The sequence below is a fragment of the Dama dama genome, chromosome Y (genome assembly GCF_033118175.1).
Source record: "Dama dama isolate Ldn47 chromosome Y, ASM3311817v1, whole genome shotgun sequence".
Lineage (NCBI taxonomy): Eukaryota > Metazoa > Chordata > Mammalia > Artiodactyla > Cervidae > Dama > Dama dama.
In genome coordinates this window covers 811,629-830,631 of record NC_083715.1, presented here as the reverse complement: position 1 = coordinate 830,631, position 19,003 = coordinate 811,629, and positions in this window count along the sequence as shown.

Here is a 19,003-nt window from a genome sequence, read left to right as displayed (position 1 = left end):
ATCTGCCACCAGCAAGTGGGGGCTAAACGGAGAGCCACCAGCATTGCTTAGGGTAAGGACGGGGCCTGAATACCCTGAGGGCAATCAGAGGGAGCTAACGCGAGATAGCAACTTAAACTGTGGGATAGAAAGAGAGAGATAATTAACTTGGGAAAAGCCTTAAATTTACACACTACTCCCCACTCCCAGAACGAAGGACTGCACAAATACCAGACAAGAGCTAGCTGGCTACTGACTGGCCCATCCCCCACTGGAGGCAGGAGGCAGGTGGGAGGGGAAAGGGGCAAACTCCGCCCCAGAGACAGCACCCCCTACCAAACGGCAAACAGGCCTCCACCTTCTAACCAAAGACTTCCTGAGATTCTGGATGGTTAACATCTGACGAGAGGGTCACAGCCAGAAATCAGCTTCCCAGAAGGGGCACAAGGCTCACCCGACCATCGTGTGCAGAAACTGAGGCTGGGGCCACGGAGGGGATAAGGTGCACTGCACCAGGGGAGAGTGTGCTAGTCAAGCTCCTGGCTGCCTGGGCTGCTCCAACAAGGGAAGGCACAAAACTCAGGCCCGACTGAGTCTGCGTCTTTCTGGACTACCTGAAAACCAGAATCTGAGCGGCTTAGGCCTGGGGAGTGCACACAGCTCAGGGCCCACTCCCTGTAAAGCAGCCTGGAGCCTGAGCAGTGTAGATGGGGAAAGCACATGTGCTGTGAGCAGGGGCAAACCCAGTATGGCTGGAACACTGTGAGTGCTCCCCACACATGCCAGTGATATTTATCTGCAGTGCCCCTCCCTCCCCACAGCACGACTGAACAAGCGAGCCTAAGCAAGAGACCACTTCCACCCGCTTGTGTCAGGGTGGAAATTAGACACTGAAGAGACCTGCAAACAGAAGCCAAATAAACAAACTGCTTTAGAAGTGACAGGTGCAACAGATTAAAATCCCTGTAGTAAACACCAACTACACTGGAAGGGGTCTATAGATATTGAGAAGTAAGCTGGAACAAGGAGCTATCTGAAACTGAACCAAACCCACACTGCCCGCAACAGCTCCAGAGAAATTCCTAGATATAATTTTTACTATTATTTTTATTTTTATAATTAAATTTTTTTCTCTTTCTTTTTTTTAAAAACTCCTCTATTAGTCGTTAATTTTCATTTTTATAACCCACTATAAACTGGCAAAAAAAAAAAAAAAAAAAGGATCCTATTTTTAAAGAGAACTTCATATATATGTCTTAAAGTTTTTCTGTTTTTGTGATATTTTTCACATTGTATTTTTAAGAGTCCAACCTCTACTCTAGATTTTTAATCTTTGTTTTTCAGTATTTGACATCAAGTTTGAACATTCATTTAGGAATCCAAACTTTAGTACCCATTTTTACTCAGGAGTGTGATTACTGGTTTGATCACTCTTTCCCCCTTTTGACTCTCCTTTTTCTCCCCCAGATCACTTCTATTTCCTCCCTCCATCTTCTCTTCTCAATCCAATTCTGTGAATCTCTGTGGGTGTTCTGGGCTGCAGAGAACACTTCGTGAGCAGAGTACAACCTAGATCTGTCTCTCCTCTATTGAATCCCCCTTTTCCTCCTCCTGCTCACCTCTATCTCCTTCCTCCCTCTCCTCTTCTTCATGTAACTCTGTGAACCTCTCTGGAGGTCCCTCACTGTAGAGAATCCTTTCAGCATTAATCTAGACGTTTTATTATTAGTGCTGTATGGATGGAGAAGTCTTGAGTCTACTGGAAGAATAAGACTGAAATCCAGAGGCAAGAGGTTTAAGCCCCCAAACTGAGAACACTGGAGAACTCCTAACGACAGGGAACATTAATTAATAAGAGATCATCCAAAAGCCTCCATACCTACACTGAAACCAACCACCACCCAAGAGCCAACAAGTTCCAGAGCAAGACATACCATGCAAATTCTCCAGCAATGCAGGAACATAGCACTGAGCATCAATATACAGGCTGCCCAAAGACACAACAAACCCATAGACCCGTCTCAAAACTCACTGCTGGACATTCCATTGCACTCCAGAGAGAAGAAATCCAGCTCCACCCAACAGAACACCAACACAAGCTTCCCTAACCAGCAAACCTCGACAAGACAAACATCCAGCCCCACCCACTCGGAGAAACCTCCACAATAAAATGGAACCAAAGACTACCAGAATACAAAAAGGTCACCCCAGACACAGCAACCTAAATGAGATGAAAAGGCAGAGGAATACCCAGCAGGAAAAGGAACATGAAAAATGTCCACCAAGCCAAACAAAAGAGGAGGAGATAGGGAATATACCTGAAAAGGAATTTAGAATAATGATAATAAAAATGATCCAAAATCTTGAACACAAAATAGCATTACAGATAAATAACCTGGAGACAAGGATTGAGATGATGCAAATGATGTTTAACAAAGACCTAGAAGAAATAAAAAAAAGAGTCAATTAAAAATGAATAATGCAGTAAATGAGATCAAAAACACTCTGGAGGGAACCAACAGTAGAATAATGGAGGCAGGAGATGGGATAAGTGAGGTAGAAGATAAAATGGTGGAAATAAATGAAGCAGAGAGGAAGAAAGAAAAAAGAATTAAAAGAAATGAGGACCCCAGAGGGACCTCTGGAACAATGTGAAGTGCCCCAACATTCAAATCATAGGAGTCCCAGAAGAAGAAGACAAAAAGAAAGGCCATGAGAAGATACTCGAGGAGACAATAGTTGAAAACTTCCCCAAAATGGGGAAAGAAATAGTGACACAAGTCCAAGAAACCCAGAGAGTCTCAAACAGGATAAACCCAAGGCAAAACACCCCAAGACAAATATTAGTCAAATTAACAAAGATCAAACACAAAGAACAAATATTAAAAGCAGCAAGGAAGAAACAACAAATAACACACAAGGGGATTCCCATAAGGATAACAGTTGATCTTTCAATAGAAACTCTTCAGTGTCGGGCCTGCCGGCAAACGAACAGGTCGAGGACGCAATCACCAGAGCACCTGAGAAATAAAAGACTCGGAAAGATGGGGTTGAGAGGGACGGAGTCAGCTTGTGACTGATTCTGACGACTTTATTGAGGGGTAGCATCCATATATATGCTAACAAGACTCACTAAATTTTAGATCAAAGACAGGCATACGTGCAGAACTGCAGACACTAGTTTTAGCTCAGGAATTTTATCTCAACTCTTTAAGACTAGCAGAGCATGGCACTGGCGTCTTACAATCAGTTAAAGATTGCCTAGACATAAACCATTCACAGGAGCCTGACAACCTTATCAGAGTCAGGAGAATGGGCAAAAGGTGGCTGCACCAATTTCCTTGAGGGAGGTGAGAAAGGCCAATTTGCACTTTAATAAATCAGGGGTGGCGGGGCAGAGAGGGACCTCTTGATCTCTCTCAGGGCCAAGAAAGAGCCTGAGCAGTCAGGCTGGCTCCCCGCATCTCCCCTTTTCCTTTTGACTAATGGCCATTATATCTCTCTCAAGGGAAATGGCCACGTTTGCAAACAGGAAAATATCAGCAATCTTTTATTTATCATCTCAGATATGCATTGACAAATACAAGGGCCAAAACACAGCAAGAATAATATGCATATAATGATAAAAATTATAGATTTCCACCAACCACCATGAAATCAGGCAGATATCTGACTCCAAATGCTGGAGTCAGAAAAATATAGCGGCCCCTTGTTGTTTCATATCTTCTAAAGCATCAGAAACATTTCAGGAATAATCAGGAATATATACACAACACTCCATTTTTGTTAAGGCACATGTTCCCCCTTGAGAGGCTGTTGGAATATCCAGAGCCATACGATTCTGTAGAACGGCTTTTCTCATCTGTTTTTGTTCTTCATTAAGAGTCTCTAAAGCTCTTCTAGTATCTGTCAAAGCTTGTTTTATAAAATTGTTCAAAGCCTCTACCCTGAGCATAATATCAGTGGCTCCTAAAGAGGGCACAAAAATTGAGGCTAAATAATCATACCAATGAAAAACAGAGCGTGACCACCAGGCTTTAACATAAGGTAAATTAACAGGATGACTAATTTTTTGCTTATGAATTCTCCCAGGGGCAAACACAAATCCTAGGGTACATCTCCCCACCCATTCTAGAGGGAGCCAGGGCTAAAGGTTGTATCCACAAATCCATCGAGTGTTATTTGGGGCTACCCTTCTTATACCAGGGCTATTTTCCCAATCTGTCCCTGGCCATATAACAGACTTGTTGACAATAAACGTTACATCCATTACAGTCTTACATTTGTGGGTAGGCAATAGTCCCATATGTTTCATGTGATATCCTGGAAATTCCCGGCCTCCAAATGTTGGTACATGAGTCTTTTGCTCTCAGCAAATGTCGGCAGGGGTCAGTAGCTGTCCTTTTTTTCAGGGGTCATCCAGACATATTAATCCCAAACTTGGTAGTAGTCACCCTCAAATCGATTAAAATCATTAGGAGAAGAGACAGATCTATTTTTGTAATATAAGTACGCATTAACAATTTCCTGATAACTTTGTGTTACATTAAAATAAAAAGAAGAAGCGTGTAAAGGATCAGAGCATCGAGAATCTATATCAAAATTAACTGTAATTAAGCTTCAATGTTTCTTCTGATATTCTTTTAAAAAATCACATAAAGCCAAAGTTTCATTTTTTGGAAAGGGAAGCACCCACCAAGGCAATCCTTCGGTAACCGATAATGGCAGGTTTGTGCAGACCCAACAGGCTGTTTCATTGTAAAAATCAGCATAAGAATGAGCCCAGGAAACGAAAGCATTGGCTTCAGCCTGAGGGAAGGCTTGATTCATTACCGTGCATGCCAAAGCGAGGGCAATGTAAGCCAGCGCATATTGAGGTTGAGTAGTGTCGGCAGCCATCCTTCGTGCTTGTAAGATGAACTCATGCATCTGCTGTGCCGTTGGGAATGTAGTTCTCTGCTGTAAAGTCAGCCGACCTAATTGCTGGTTCAGTGATCTCCTCTGTCTGGCGTACCAGCCTTTCCGGGAGCCAGCGCGGTGCTTCAGAATCCTGTGGGAAAACACATACATGACACCTCCCCCAAATTAACATGGGATCTGGGCCATGCCAGTTATTATCTAGCGGGTCCTTCCACAAGACCATCGGCCTTTTGCTGGAAATCTGAGGGTCCCAAAATCTCTGCACGGCTGAATGTCCTTCTTTTTCTAAAATTAAAAAAATTAAAATATATAAAGCGTGATTAAGGTAATTTCTGGAGAGAAGGGGTTAGAGCTCCCCCCTCTGTATTTTGTGAAGCTGTAGTTTCAAAGTTTGATTAGCACGTTCCACGATGCCTTGACCCTGTGGATTATAATGAATGCCTGTTTTTAAGGTGATAGAAGAAGAGGAACAAAAATTTTTGAAGGCAGAGGAAACATAGCCGGGGCCATTATCAGTTTTAGAATCTTTGGCGTGCCTAAAATGGAAAAAGCATAAAGACAATGCGAGATAGAATGTTTTGCGGCTTCACCAGTCTGTAAGGATGCCACAATATATCCTGAAAAGGTGTCAATAGATACAGGAACGTACTTTATTATTATTATTTTTTGAGATGTTATTTTTTTTAAATTATTTTTTTCCAGTGGGTTTCATCATACATTGATATGAATCAGCCATGGATTTACATGTATTCCCAATCCCGATCCCCCCTCCCACCTCCCTCTCCACCCGATTCCTCTGGGTCTTCCCAGTGCACCAGGCCGGAGCACTTGTCTCATGCATCCCACCTGGGCTGGTGATCTGTTTCACCATAGATAGTATACATGCTGTTCTTTTGAAATATCCCACCCTCACATTCTCCCACAAAGTTCAAAAGTCTGTTCTGTATTTCTGTGTCTCTTTTTCTGTTTTGCATATAGGGTTATCACTATCACCTTTCTAAATTCCATATATATGTGTTAGTATGCTGTAATGTTCTTTATCTTTCTGGCTTACTTCACTCTGTATAAGGGGCTCCAGCTTCATCCATCTCATTAGGACTGGTTCAAATGAATTCTTTTTAATGGCTGAGTAATATTCCATGGTGTATATGTACCACAGCTTCCTTATCCATTCATCTGCTGATGGGCATCTAGGTTGCTTCCATGTCCTGGCTATTATAAACAGTGCTGCGATGAACATTGGGGTGCACGTGTCTCTTTAAGATCTGGTTTCCTCAGTGTGTATGCCCAGAAGTGTACTTTAAATGACCAAAGGAAGGGACATGAGTGACATCCATTTGCCAAAGATGATTCGGTAGAAGCCCACGAGGATTAACGCCAAGGTATGGAACTGGGAGAAACTTAGGGCAAACAGAACAAGATTTAACAATTTGTCGTTCAGTCTCTCGAGGGATTTGAAATTGCAAATGAAGAGTATTACTATTTTGGTGATGTAGCGCATGTGATCGTTGTGCTGCTTCCACCTGTGAAAGAAAACCTCTAGTGTGAGAATCAGCCATTTGATTTCCCATAGATAGAGGTCCAGGAAGTCCAGTGTGGGCACATAAATGCCCAAAGAAGCAGGGTAAGGTGCGCTGTTGCAGCAGAGACTGAATTGAACGTAACAAATGTTGAATGTTAGAATTCACAGTAGAAATAAAGGGAACGGTTTCTATATATTGCAAAGCATGAGCAATGTATTTGCTATCAGTAAACAAATTAAAAGACTGTGAGGGATATCGTGAACATACTTTATGAACGGCTGAAAGCTCTACTTCTTGAGCCGATGCATAGTTTGTCTGACAGGAGAAAGGGGTATCATTAACCACAAAGGCAGCAGTTCCATTGGAGGATCCGTCAGTAAAGATCGTAAGAGCATCTTGAATAGGAACATTAGAAACATTCTTTGGAAAAATAAATGAATGCTGGCTGGCAAAATGCAAAAATTTATCAGAAGGTAAATGATTAATAATTTGACCTGTAAAGGAGGAAAAAGCCAAAGCCCACGAGTCATTAAACTGAAAAAGCCATCCCTGCTGTTCTTTGGTATAGGGCACATAAATGTAAGCAGGATCGACTCCCAACATTTCTCTGGAAAGACGCCTTCCTTTGGCAACGAGGAGGCTAATGAAATCAAAAAAGGAGTAAGAACTTTTGAAGGCGATACAGGTAAATGGATCCACTGTAAGGGAGCATTTTGGTATAACACTGCCATCGGGGTATGTTTAGAGGGAAACACATATAGTCCCCACGGTTGAGAAAAATCACAGTAGGTAGCAAAATGCTGAGAGAGGGCCTGTTCAACTAGGGCCAGAGCAGCTCTCCCCTCATCGTTTAGTATTCTAGGGGAGGAAGGGTCAGTGGATCCTTTCAAAATATCAAACAAAGGCTTCAATTCTCCAGTAGTCAATTTTAGATAGGAACGGATCCAATTTATGTCCCCTAATAATTTCTGAAAGTCATTTAAAGTCTTCAGATTGTCTTTTCGAACCTGAAGTTTCTGCACTCGAAAGGTCTCTCTCTCTAGCCTAAACCCCAAATAAGAAAATGGCGGGGATCGTTGTATTTTTTCAGAAGCAATTTGCAATCCAAATTTAGTTAATTGAAGCAATAGCAGGTCATACGCTTGCAAAAGAATACCCTCTATACAATGAGCAAGTAAAATGTCATCCATATAATGAACTAAATAAACTTCAGGATAAGCCTTTCGAACGGGGTCAATCGCCTGATCAACAAGTTTTTGACAAAGTGTGGGGCTGTTAGCCATACCCTGCGGAAGAACTTTCCAATGATATCTTCGTGCAGGCTGTTTAAAATTTGTGGAGGGGATGCTAAAAGCAAAGTGATGACAATCATTAGGTTGCAGGGGTATGGTGTAAAAACAATCTTTTAAATCTATAATTATTTTATAGGTTGCACGTGGCATCCCAGCAGGTGAGGGCAAACCAGGCTGGAGTGGTCCCATAACCACCATGGTCTCATTAACTTTTCAAAGATCTTGAAGCAATCTCCATCTGCCAGATTTCTTTTTAATAACAAATATAGGGGAATTCCAAGGTGAATTAGAAGGCTCAATATGTCCTAAATGCAATTGCTCCTGTACCAACTGCTCAGCTGCAGCAATCTTTTGTTTGGTCAGGGGCCACTGATCAACCCAGACAGGCTCATCAGTTTTCCAACTGTTTGAGTCTGCATGGATTACAGGAGAATCAGTAACCCCCATTAAAAACATCCTAGCCCAGATCTGAACGGTTTTGAGTAGGGCAATATGGGTTGATTAATTACCTTGATTATCTTTTCCTTGCCCCTGTTGAGGGAGGAGTCCTTGGTTTAACATCATGTTAGAAACAGCTTTATTTTGGGGCAAACATATAAACTCCCATTTGTTGCATAACTTCTCTTCCCCATAAATTGACTGGGAGATGAGGGAGAATAAAGGGCTGGAAATCTCCTTCATGTCCTTCAGAGTCCCTCCAGTGCAGGATGCGGCTGCTCTGCTGTGGACTTTGAGACTGTCCTATTCCCCTCAAAGTGGAGTAAGCTTCTTGTTTGAGCCTCAGTATGGCTGAGGCCAATGCTCCTCAGCTATAACTGATACATATGCACCAGTATCTAAAATTCCTGAAAATGTTTTATTCTCAATAAAAAGGCCTAATTTAGGCCGTTCAGCAGAAATAGACTGCGCCCAGTATACATCAGATGAACCAAAACTATCAGTATTGTGCTCTCGTTTAGAGACAACTTTCCCCTCCATGTGAAGAGGCAACAGAACTAACTGGGCTATTCGTTGATTTGTGGGAATACTGATTATCTTTAAAGGTGCGTGGGCCATAATTTTGAGTTCTCCCATATAATCTGCATCAACTACTCCAGGGGATATTGATAAGCCTTTCATGGTCCAACTACTTCTGCCAATAATTAAGCCTACAGTTCCTTTTGGTAAAGGCCCAAAAACTCCAGTGGGAATGGCTTGCCTCCCCATATCAGGTGTTAGTACTGTGTGGGCGGCAGCACACAAGTCCAATCCTGTGCTGCCTGAGGTAACTCGGAGGAGGCTCTTAATATCAGGCCGGTTAGGTTGGGCTGAAGTTCGTTCTGAAGTGCCCCATAACACTGTTTCAGGGCCTGGGGCTGGCCCCTCACTCAGTTTCCCGACTGCGGCGGAAGAGGTTTGCCATCCACATCTGTCTTAGATCTGCAGTCTCTAGCCCAGTGTTTTCCTTTCTTACATCTAAGGCATACCTTAGGATTCTTGGTGCTATCTACGTTGTTTTTCTTAGAGCATTGTGCCATGCGGTGTCCCAATTGTCCGCATGAGAAACAACTGCCAGGAGGCCCTCCCTTCTTTACACTACCCTTGTTCTTAGTTTGTTGATATAAAACTTCCTTGATAGTTTTTCCCTGGATAGCAGCAGCCATAGACAATCCCTAAAGATAGGAAGGGCCAATGTCAGCACAAATTCTTACATAATCCGCTAAACCTCCTTTTTTCCTCTAAGGTCTTAAAACAGCCTGGCAAGCAGTACTAGCATTCTCATATGCCATCTGTTTAGTTACAATAGTGCCGGCTTCTTCATCTCCTATAATTTTTGACACTGCCTCGAGAAGTCGAGTGACAAAGTCCTGATAAGGCTTGTCAGGCCCCTGTCAAAACTTTGATAAGTCTTCAGCCTTCCTATTTGAGGCAGGGAGCCTTTTCCATGCTTTTAAGGCTGCCTCATTAATTTGTGGATAAGCTTGTTCAGGGTAGGTCAGTTGTTGATTAAGGTCTCGAAATTGTCCTTCTCCCATTAGCATGTCAAAAGTAACCTACAGCCCGTTACGGTGGTTACATCTTCAGTGATGCCACAGACCTCGGTGTATTCTGAGCGCCGCAAGAGATAATCACCTCCTGAGAGAAAGGCTCGCGCAACATCCTTCCAATCATTAGGAGGCAAGTATTGAGATGAAAGACTTTCAATTATGGCTAGAGTAAACGGCACAGTAGGCCCGTATTGGGTGCAAGCCCGTTTTAGGTCTTTCAGCTGTTTAAAAGGCAGGGGCTCATGATACCTGCAATGATTAGCATCTTGAAAGACAGGGAAAATCATAGAATATCCCTCAAGATTTTCAACCTGTTCTCGGGCTGTTTTCACAGCCATTTGAAGTGGTGAAAGGACTGGCTTTTTTAGGCTAGATGGGACGTATACAGGCGCTGTTGGAATCAAAGGCGCTTCTGCGAGAGGAGGGGGAGGGAGCGGGACGGGGAGAGGAGGGGGAGGGAGTGGGACGGGCGGCAGCAGCGGGTCAGGATATAAACCGGCTACAACAGATGGCGTTTTAGAGTGCAACGGCTTAGTTGTATTCATGGGCAATAAGTCTAGTTCTTCCATTCTCTGAGATATGGATGTTAGCATCTCTCAAAGTTCAGAAAAAGGGGGGCCTTGGTCTTTATTCTTTTGTTGAGTTACTATAAAGGCATCCCATCCTTCTTTGTTATGCTCAAAAGCCTGCTCTTTTTTTTTTTTAATTTTTATTATTATTATTTTTTTTTCCCAGTGGGTTTTGTCATACATTGATATGAATCAGCCATGGATTTACATGTATTCCCAATCCCGATCACCCCTCCCACCTCCCTCTCCACCCGATTCCTCTGGGTCTTCCCAGTGCACCAGGCCCGAGCACTTGTCTCGTGCATCCCACCTGGGCTGGTGATCTGTTTCACCATAGATAGGATACATGCTGTTCTTTTCAAATATCCCACCCTCACATTCTCCCACAAAGTTCAAAAGTCTGTTCTGTGTTTCTGTGTCTCTTTTTCTGTTCTGCATATAGGGTTATCGTTATCACCTTTCTAAATTCCATATACATGTGTCAGTATGCTGTAATGTTCTTTATCTTTCTGGCTTACTTCACTCTGTATAATGGGCTCCAGCTTCATCCATCTCATTAGGACTGGTTCAAATGAATTCTTTTTAATGGCTGAGTAATATTCCATGGTGTATATGTACCACAGCTTCCTTATCCATTCATCTGCTGATGGGCATCTAGGTTGCTTCCATGTCCTGGCTATTATAAACAGTGCTGCGATGAACATTGGGGTGCACGTGTCTCTTTCAGATCTGGTTTCCTCAGTGTGTATGCCGAGAAGTGGGATTGCTGGGTCATATGGCAGTTCTATTTCCAGTTTTTTAAGAAATCTCCACACTGTTTTCCATAGCGGCTGTACTAGTTTGCATTCCCACCAACAGTGTAAGAGGGTTCCCTTTTCTCCACACCCTCTCCAGCATTTATTGCTTGTAGACTTTTGGATAGCAGCCATCCTGACTGGCGTGTAATGGTACCTCATTGTGGTTTTGATTTGCATTTCTCTGATAATGAGTGATGTTGAGCATCTTTTCATGTGTTTGTTAGCCATCTGTATGTCTTCTTTGGAGAAATGTCTGTTTAGTTCTTTGGCCCATTTTTTGATTGGGTCATTTATTTTTCTGGAATTGAGCTGCAGGAGTTGCTTGTATATTTTTGAGATTAATCCTTTGTCTGTTTCTTCATTTGCTATTATTTTCTCCCAATCTGAGGGCTGTCTTTTCACCTTACTTATAGTTTCCTTTGTAGTGCAAAAGCTTTTAAGTTTCATTAGGTCCCATTTGTTTAGTTTTGCTTTTATTTCCAATATTCTGGGAGGTGGGTCATAGAGGATCTTGCTTTGATTTATGTCGGAGAGTGTTTTGCCTATGTTCTCCTCTAGGAGTTTTATAGTTTCTGGTCTTACATTTAGATCTTTAATCCATTTTGAGTTCATTCTATGAGGCCACCATCACCCTAATTCCAAAACCAGACAAAGATGCCACAAAAAAAGAAAACTACAGGCCAATATCACTGATGAACATAGATGCAAAAATCCTTAACAAACTTCTAGCAAACAGAATCCAACAACATATTAAAAAAATCATACACCATGACCAAGTGGGCTTTATCCCAGGAATGCAAGGATTCTTTAATATCTGCAAATCAATCAATGTAATACACCACATTAACAAATTGAAAGATAAAAACCATATGATTATCTCAATAGATGCAGAGAAAGTCTTTGACAAAATTCAACACTCATTTATGATTAAAACTCTCCAAAAAGCAGGAATAGAAGGAACATACCTCAACATAATAAAAGCTATATATGACAAACCCACAGCAAGCATCACCCTCAATGGTGAAAAATTGAAGGCATTTCCCCTGAAATCAGGAACAAGACAAGGGTGCCCACTCTCACCACTACTATTCAACATAGTGTTGGAAGTGCTGGCCACAGCAATCAGAGCAGAAAAAGAAGTAAAATGAATCCAGATAGGAAAAGAAGAAATGAAACTCTCACTGTTTGCAGATGACATGATCCTCTACATAGAAAACCCTAAAGACTCTACCAGAAAATTACTAGAGCTAATCAATGAATATAGTAAAGTTGCAGGATATAAAATTAACACACAGAAATCCCTTGCATTCCTATATACTAACAATGAAAAAACAGACAGAGAAATTAAGGAAACAATACCATTCACCATTGCAACAAAAAGAATAAAATACTTAGGAGTATATCTACCTAAAGAAACAAAAGACCTATACATAGAAAACTATAAAACACTGATGAAAGAAATCAAAGAGGACACAAACAGATGGAGAAACATACCGTGTTCATGGATTGGAAGAATTAATATTGTCAAAATGGCTATTCTACCCAAAGCAGTCTATAGATTCAATGCAATCCCTATCAAGCTACCAACGGTATTTTTCACAGAACTAGACCAAAGAATTTCACAATTTGTATGGAAATACAAAAAACCTCGAATAGCCAAAGTAATCTTGAGAAAGAAGAATGGAACTGGAGGAATCAACCTGCCTGACTTCAGACTCTACTACAAAGCCACAGTCATCAAGACAGTATGGTACTGGCACAAAGACAGAAATATAGATCAATGGAACAGAATAGAAAGCCCAGAGATAAATCCACGAACCTATGGACACCTTATTTTTGACAAAGGAGGCAAGGATATACAATGGAAAAAAGACAACCTCTTTAACAAGTGGTGCTGGGAAAACTGGTCAACCACTTGTAAAAGAATGAAACTAGAACACTTTCTAACACCATACACAAAAAGCCTGCTCTTTTAAATCGTCTTCCTCATCAGGAGAAAGGTCCGAATCTGAGTCTTGTTCGACAGCAGTAGTCTCATTATCCTTTTTTCTGGAACCTGGAACAATTGGGGAGTCATATATGTGCTCTGCTACCTGTTGTGGGGCACCTGAACACTTGGGTGTTATAAGTTTCAAGGCTGTTTCAAGTTTCCTACTCTCGTGTTCTGGGTTTAAACAATCCCTTATTAGAGTCCATAGAGAATAAGCATCAAGAGAAACTTTGTCCAGTCCACGGAGGGTATAGACCATTTGAATTTGTTCTCCTAACTTTGCCCAAGTTTCGAGGCTAACAGTTCCTTCCTCCGGGAACCAGGGACAAGTTTCCTCCACAAAGGCAAGAAATCTTTCTAGTTTCTGTTTAGACACAGAAATTTCTCTAGCTTTTAGCATAGTTTTTAACATAGAAACAAAGAACTGCCTACTCTTACTTTGCCCCATAATTTTTACTCTCAACTATACCCTCTCCACCCAGTTTTCCAACGAAACCTGAATAGGTGAGGTTTCCTTCCGGGATCACTTTCAATAGTTCAGGTGGCTGGGCGCTGGGATCCGCTCACGTCCCTAAGTTCAGACGCCACTTGCCGGGCCTGCCAGCAAATGAACAGGTCGAGGACGCAATCACCAGAGCACCTGAGAAAGAAAAGACTCGGAAAGATGGGGTTGAGAGGGGCGGAGTCAGCTTGTGACTGATTCCGACGACTTTATTGAGGGGTAACATCCATATATATGCTAACAGGACTCACTAAATTTTAGATCAAAGACATGCATACGTGCAGAACTGCAGACAGGAATTTTATCTCGACTCTAAGACTAGCAGAGCATGGCACTGGCGTCTTACAATCAGTTAAAGATTGCCTAGACATAAACCATTCGCAGAAGCCTGACAACCTTATCAGAGTCAGGAGAATGGGCAAAAGGTGGCTGCACCAATTTCCTTGAGGGAGATGAGAAAGGCCAATTTGCACTTTAATAAATCAGGGGTGGCAGGACAGAGAGGGACTTCTTGATCTGTCTCAGGGCCAAGAAAGAGCCTGAGCAGTCAGGCTGGCTCCCTGCACTTCAGGCCACAAGGGAATGGCAGGACATACTTAAAGTAATGAAAGAGAATAACCCACAACCCAGATTACTGTACTGATCAAGGATCTCATTCAGATATGAAGGACAATTCAAAAGCTTTACAGACATGCAAAAGTTGAGAGAATTCAGCAACACCAAACCAGCTCTTCAACAAATGCTAAAGGATCTTCTCTAGACAGGAAACACAGAAAGGTTGTATGAAAGTGAACCCAAAACAACAAAGCAAATGGCAATGGGCCCATTCTTATCAATAGTTACCTTAAATCTAAATGGGTTGAATGCCCCAACGAAAATACAAAGACTGACTGAATGGATACAAAACCAAGACCCCTATATATACTGTCTACAAGAGACCCACCTCAAAGCAAGGGACACTTACGGACTGAAAGTGAAGGTCTGGAAAAAAATATTTCACGGAAACGGAGACCAAAAGAAAGCAGGAGTCGCAATATTTATATCAGATAAATTGACTTCAAAATAAAGGCTGTGAAAAGAGACAAAGAAAGACACTGCATAATGATCAAAGGATCAATCCAAGAAGAAGATATAACAATTATAAATATTGTGCTGTTATATTATATATTTAATATAGAAATTATGTATTGTATATTTATAATATATTATTTTCAAAAATTATCAAATTTTAAAATTAAATATATTAAAAATTCCAACATATGGAGGCTAAATAACATGCTTCTGAATAACCAACAAATCATAGAAGAAATAAAAATATAAATCAAAACATGCATAGAAACGAATGAAAATGAAAACACAACCCAAAACCTATGTGACACTGGAAAAGCAGTGCTAAGGGGAAGGTTTTTAACAATACAGGCTTACCTCAAGAAACAAGATGAAAGTCAAACAAATAACCTGACTTTACACCTAAAGCAACCAGAAGAGGAAGAAATGAAGAACCCCAGTGCTAGTGGAAGGAAAAAAGTCTTTAAAATTAGATCAGAAAAAAATGTAAAAGAAATAAAAGAGACCATAGCAAAAATCAACAAATCTAAACGCTGGTTTTTTGAAAAGGTAAGTAAAATTGACAAACCGTTAGCCAGACTCATCAAGAAACAAAGGGAGAAGAACCAAATCTACAAAATTAGAACTGAAAATGGAGAGATCACAACAGACAACTCTGAAATACAAAGGATCATAAGAGACTACTACCAGCAGCTGTATGCCAATAAAATGGACAACTTGGAAGAAATAGACAAATTCTTAGAAAAGTATAACTTTCCAAAACTGAACCAGGAAGAATTCAAAGATCGTAATAGACCCATCACAAGCACGGAAATCGAAACTGTACTCAGAAATCTTCCAGAAAACAAAAGCCCAGGACCAGATGGCTTCACAGTTGAATTCTACCAAAAATTTAGAGAAGAGCTAACACCTATCTAAGAATGCTCAAACTACCATACAATTGCACTCATCTCACATGCTAGTAAGGTAATGTTCACCATTCTCCAAGCCAGGCTTCAGCAATACATGAATCAAGAACTTCCAGATGTTCAAGCTGGTTTTAGAAAAGGCCAAGGAACCAGAGATCAAATTGCCAATATCTGGTGGATCATCAAAAAAACAAGAGAGTTCCAGAAAAACATCTATTTCTGCATTACTGACTACACCAAAGCCTTCGACTGTGTGGACCACAATAAACTGTGGGAAACTCTGAAGGAGATGGGAATACCGACCACCTGACCTGCCTCTTGAGAAAGCTGTATGCAGATCAGGACGCAACAGTGAGAACTAGACATGGAACAACAGACTGGTTCCAAATAGGAAAAGGAGTACATCAAGGCTGTATATTGTCACACTGCTTATCACACTTATATGCAGAGTACATCATGAGAAATGCTGGGCTGGAAGAAGCACAAGCTGGAATCAAGATTGCCGGGGGAAATATCAATAACCTCAGATATGCAGATGACACCACCATTATGGCAGAGAGTGAAGAGGAACTAAAAAGCCTCTTGATGAAAGTGAAAGAGGAGAATGAAAATTTTGGCTTAAACCTTAACATTCAGAAAACTAAGATCATGACATCTGGTTCCATCACCTCATGGGAAATAGATGGGGAGACAGTGGAAACAGCGTCAGACTTTGTTCTTTGGGGCTCCAAAGTCACTGCAGATGGTGACTGCAGCCATGAAATTAAAAGACGCTTACTACTTGGGAGTTAAGTTATGACCAACCTAGATAGCATATTACAAAGCAGAGACATTACTTTGCCAACAAAGGTCCGTCTGGTCAAGGCTACGGTTTTTCCAGTGGTCATGTATGGATGTGAGAGTTGGACTGTGAAGAAAGCTGAGTGCCGAAAAATTAATGCTTTTGAACTACGGTCTTGGAGAAGACTCTTGAGAGTCCCTTGGACTGCAAGGAGGTCCAATCAGGCCATCCTAAAGGAGATCAGTCCTGGGTGTTCATTGGAAGGACTGACACTGAAGCTGAAACTCCAATACTTTGGCCACCTCATGCGAAGAGTTGACTCGTTGGAGAAGACCCTGATGCTGGGAGGGATTGGGGGCAGGAGGAAAAGGGGATGACAGAGGATGAGATGGCTGGATGGCATCACTGACTCGATGGGCGTGAGTTTGAGTGAACTCCGGTAGTTTGTGATGGCCAGGGAGGCCTGGAGTGCTGCGATTCATGGGGTCTCAAAGAGTCAGACACACCTGAGTGACTGAACTAAACTGAACTGAACAGCTATCTTACTCAAACTCTTCCAGAAAATTGCAGAAGAAGGCAAACTTCCAAACACATTCTATGAGGCCACCATCACCCCAATACCAAAACCAGGCAAAGATGTCACACACAAAAAGGAAACTACAGGCCAATATCACTGATGAACATAGATGCAAAAATCCTTAGCACAATTCTAGCAAACAGAATCCAACAACATATTAAAAAGATCATACATCATGACCAGGTGGGCTTTATCTCAGGAATGCAAGGATTGTTTAATATCCACAAATCAATCAATGTAATACACCACATTAACAAATTGAAAAATAAAATCCATATGATTATCTCAATGGAGGCAGAAAAAGCCTTTGGCAAAATTCAACATCTGTTTATAATAAAAACTCTCCAGAAAGCAGGCATAGAAGGAACATACCTCAACATCATAAAAGCTATATATGACAAACCCACAGCAAACACTTTCCTCAATGGTGAAATATTGAAAGCATTTCCCTTAATGTCAGGAAAAAGACAAGGGTGCCCACTCTCACCACTACTATTCAACATAGTTTTGGAAATGTTGGCCGCAGCAATCACAGCAGAAAAAGAAATAAAAGGAATCCAGATGGGAAAAGAAGAAGTAAAACTCTCACTGTTTGCAGATGACATGATCCTCTACATAGAAAACGCTAAAGACTCTACTAGAAAATTACTAGAGCTAATCAGTAATGTTGCAGGATACAAAATTAACACACAGAAATCCCTTGCATTCCTATACACTAACAATGAGAAAACAGAAAGAGAAATTAAGGAAACAATACCATTCACCATGGCAACAAAAAGAATGCAATACTTAGGAGTATATCTACCTAAAGAAACGAAAGACCTATATATAGAAAATTATAGTACACTGATAAAAGAAATCAAAGAGGACACAAATACACGGAGAAATATAACGTGTTTGAGGAATGGAAGAATCAATATTGTTATCTATAGATTAGATTCAGTGCAATCCCTATCAAGCTACCAATGGTATTTTTCACAGAACTAGAAGAAATGATTTCACAGTTTGTATGGAAATACAAAAAAACTCAAATAGACAAAGCAATCTTGAGAAAGAAGAATGGAACTGGAGGAGTCAACCTGCCTGACTTCAGGCTCTACTACAAATTCACAGTCATCAGGACAGTATGGTACTGGCACAAAGACACAAATGTAGATCAATGGAACAGAATAGAAAGCCCGGAGATAAGTCCACAAACCTATGGACAACTTATTTTAGACAAAGGAGGCAAGGATATACAATGGAAAAAAGACAACCTCTTTAACAAGTGGTGCTGGGAAAGCTGGTCAACCACTTGTAAGAAAATGAAACTGGAACACTTTCTAACACCGTACACAAAGATAAACTCAAAATGGGTCATAGATCTAAATGTAAGACCAGAAACTATAAAACTCCTAGAGGAGAACATAGGCAAACCACTCTTTGACATAAATCACAGCAGGCTCCTCTATGACCCACCTCCCAGAATATTGGAAATAAAAGCAGAAATACATGGGACCTAATGAAACTTAAAATCTTTTGCACAACAAAGGAAACTATAAGCAAGGTGAAAAGACAGCCCTCAAAATGGGAGGAAATAATAGGAAATGAAGCAACAGACAAAGGTTTAATCTCAAAAATATACAAGCAAGTCCTGCAGCTCAATTCCAAAAAAATAAATGACCCATTCAAAAAATGGGCCAAAGAACTAAACAGACATTTCTCCAAAGAAGACATACAGATGACCAACAAACACATGAAAAGATGCTCAACATTACTCATTATCAGAGAAACGCAAATCAAAACCACAGAGAGGTACCATTACACACCATTACACACCAGTCAGGATGGCTGCTATCCAAAAGTCTACAAGCAATAAATGCTGGAGAGGGTGTGGAGAAAAGGGAACGCTCTTACACTGTTGGTGGGAGTGCAAACTAGTACAACCGCTATGGAGAACAGTGTGGAGATTCCTTACACAACTGGAAATAAACTGCCATATGACCCAGCAATCCCACTCCTGGGCATACACACCGAGGAATTTAGATCTGAAAGAGACACGTGCACCCCAATGTTCATCGCAGCACTGTT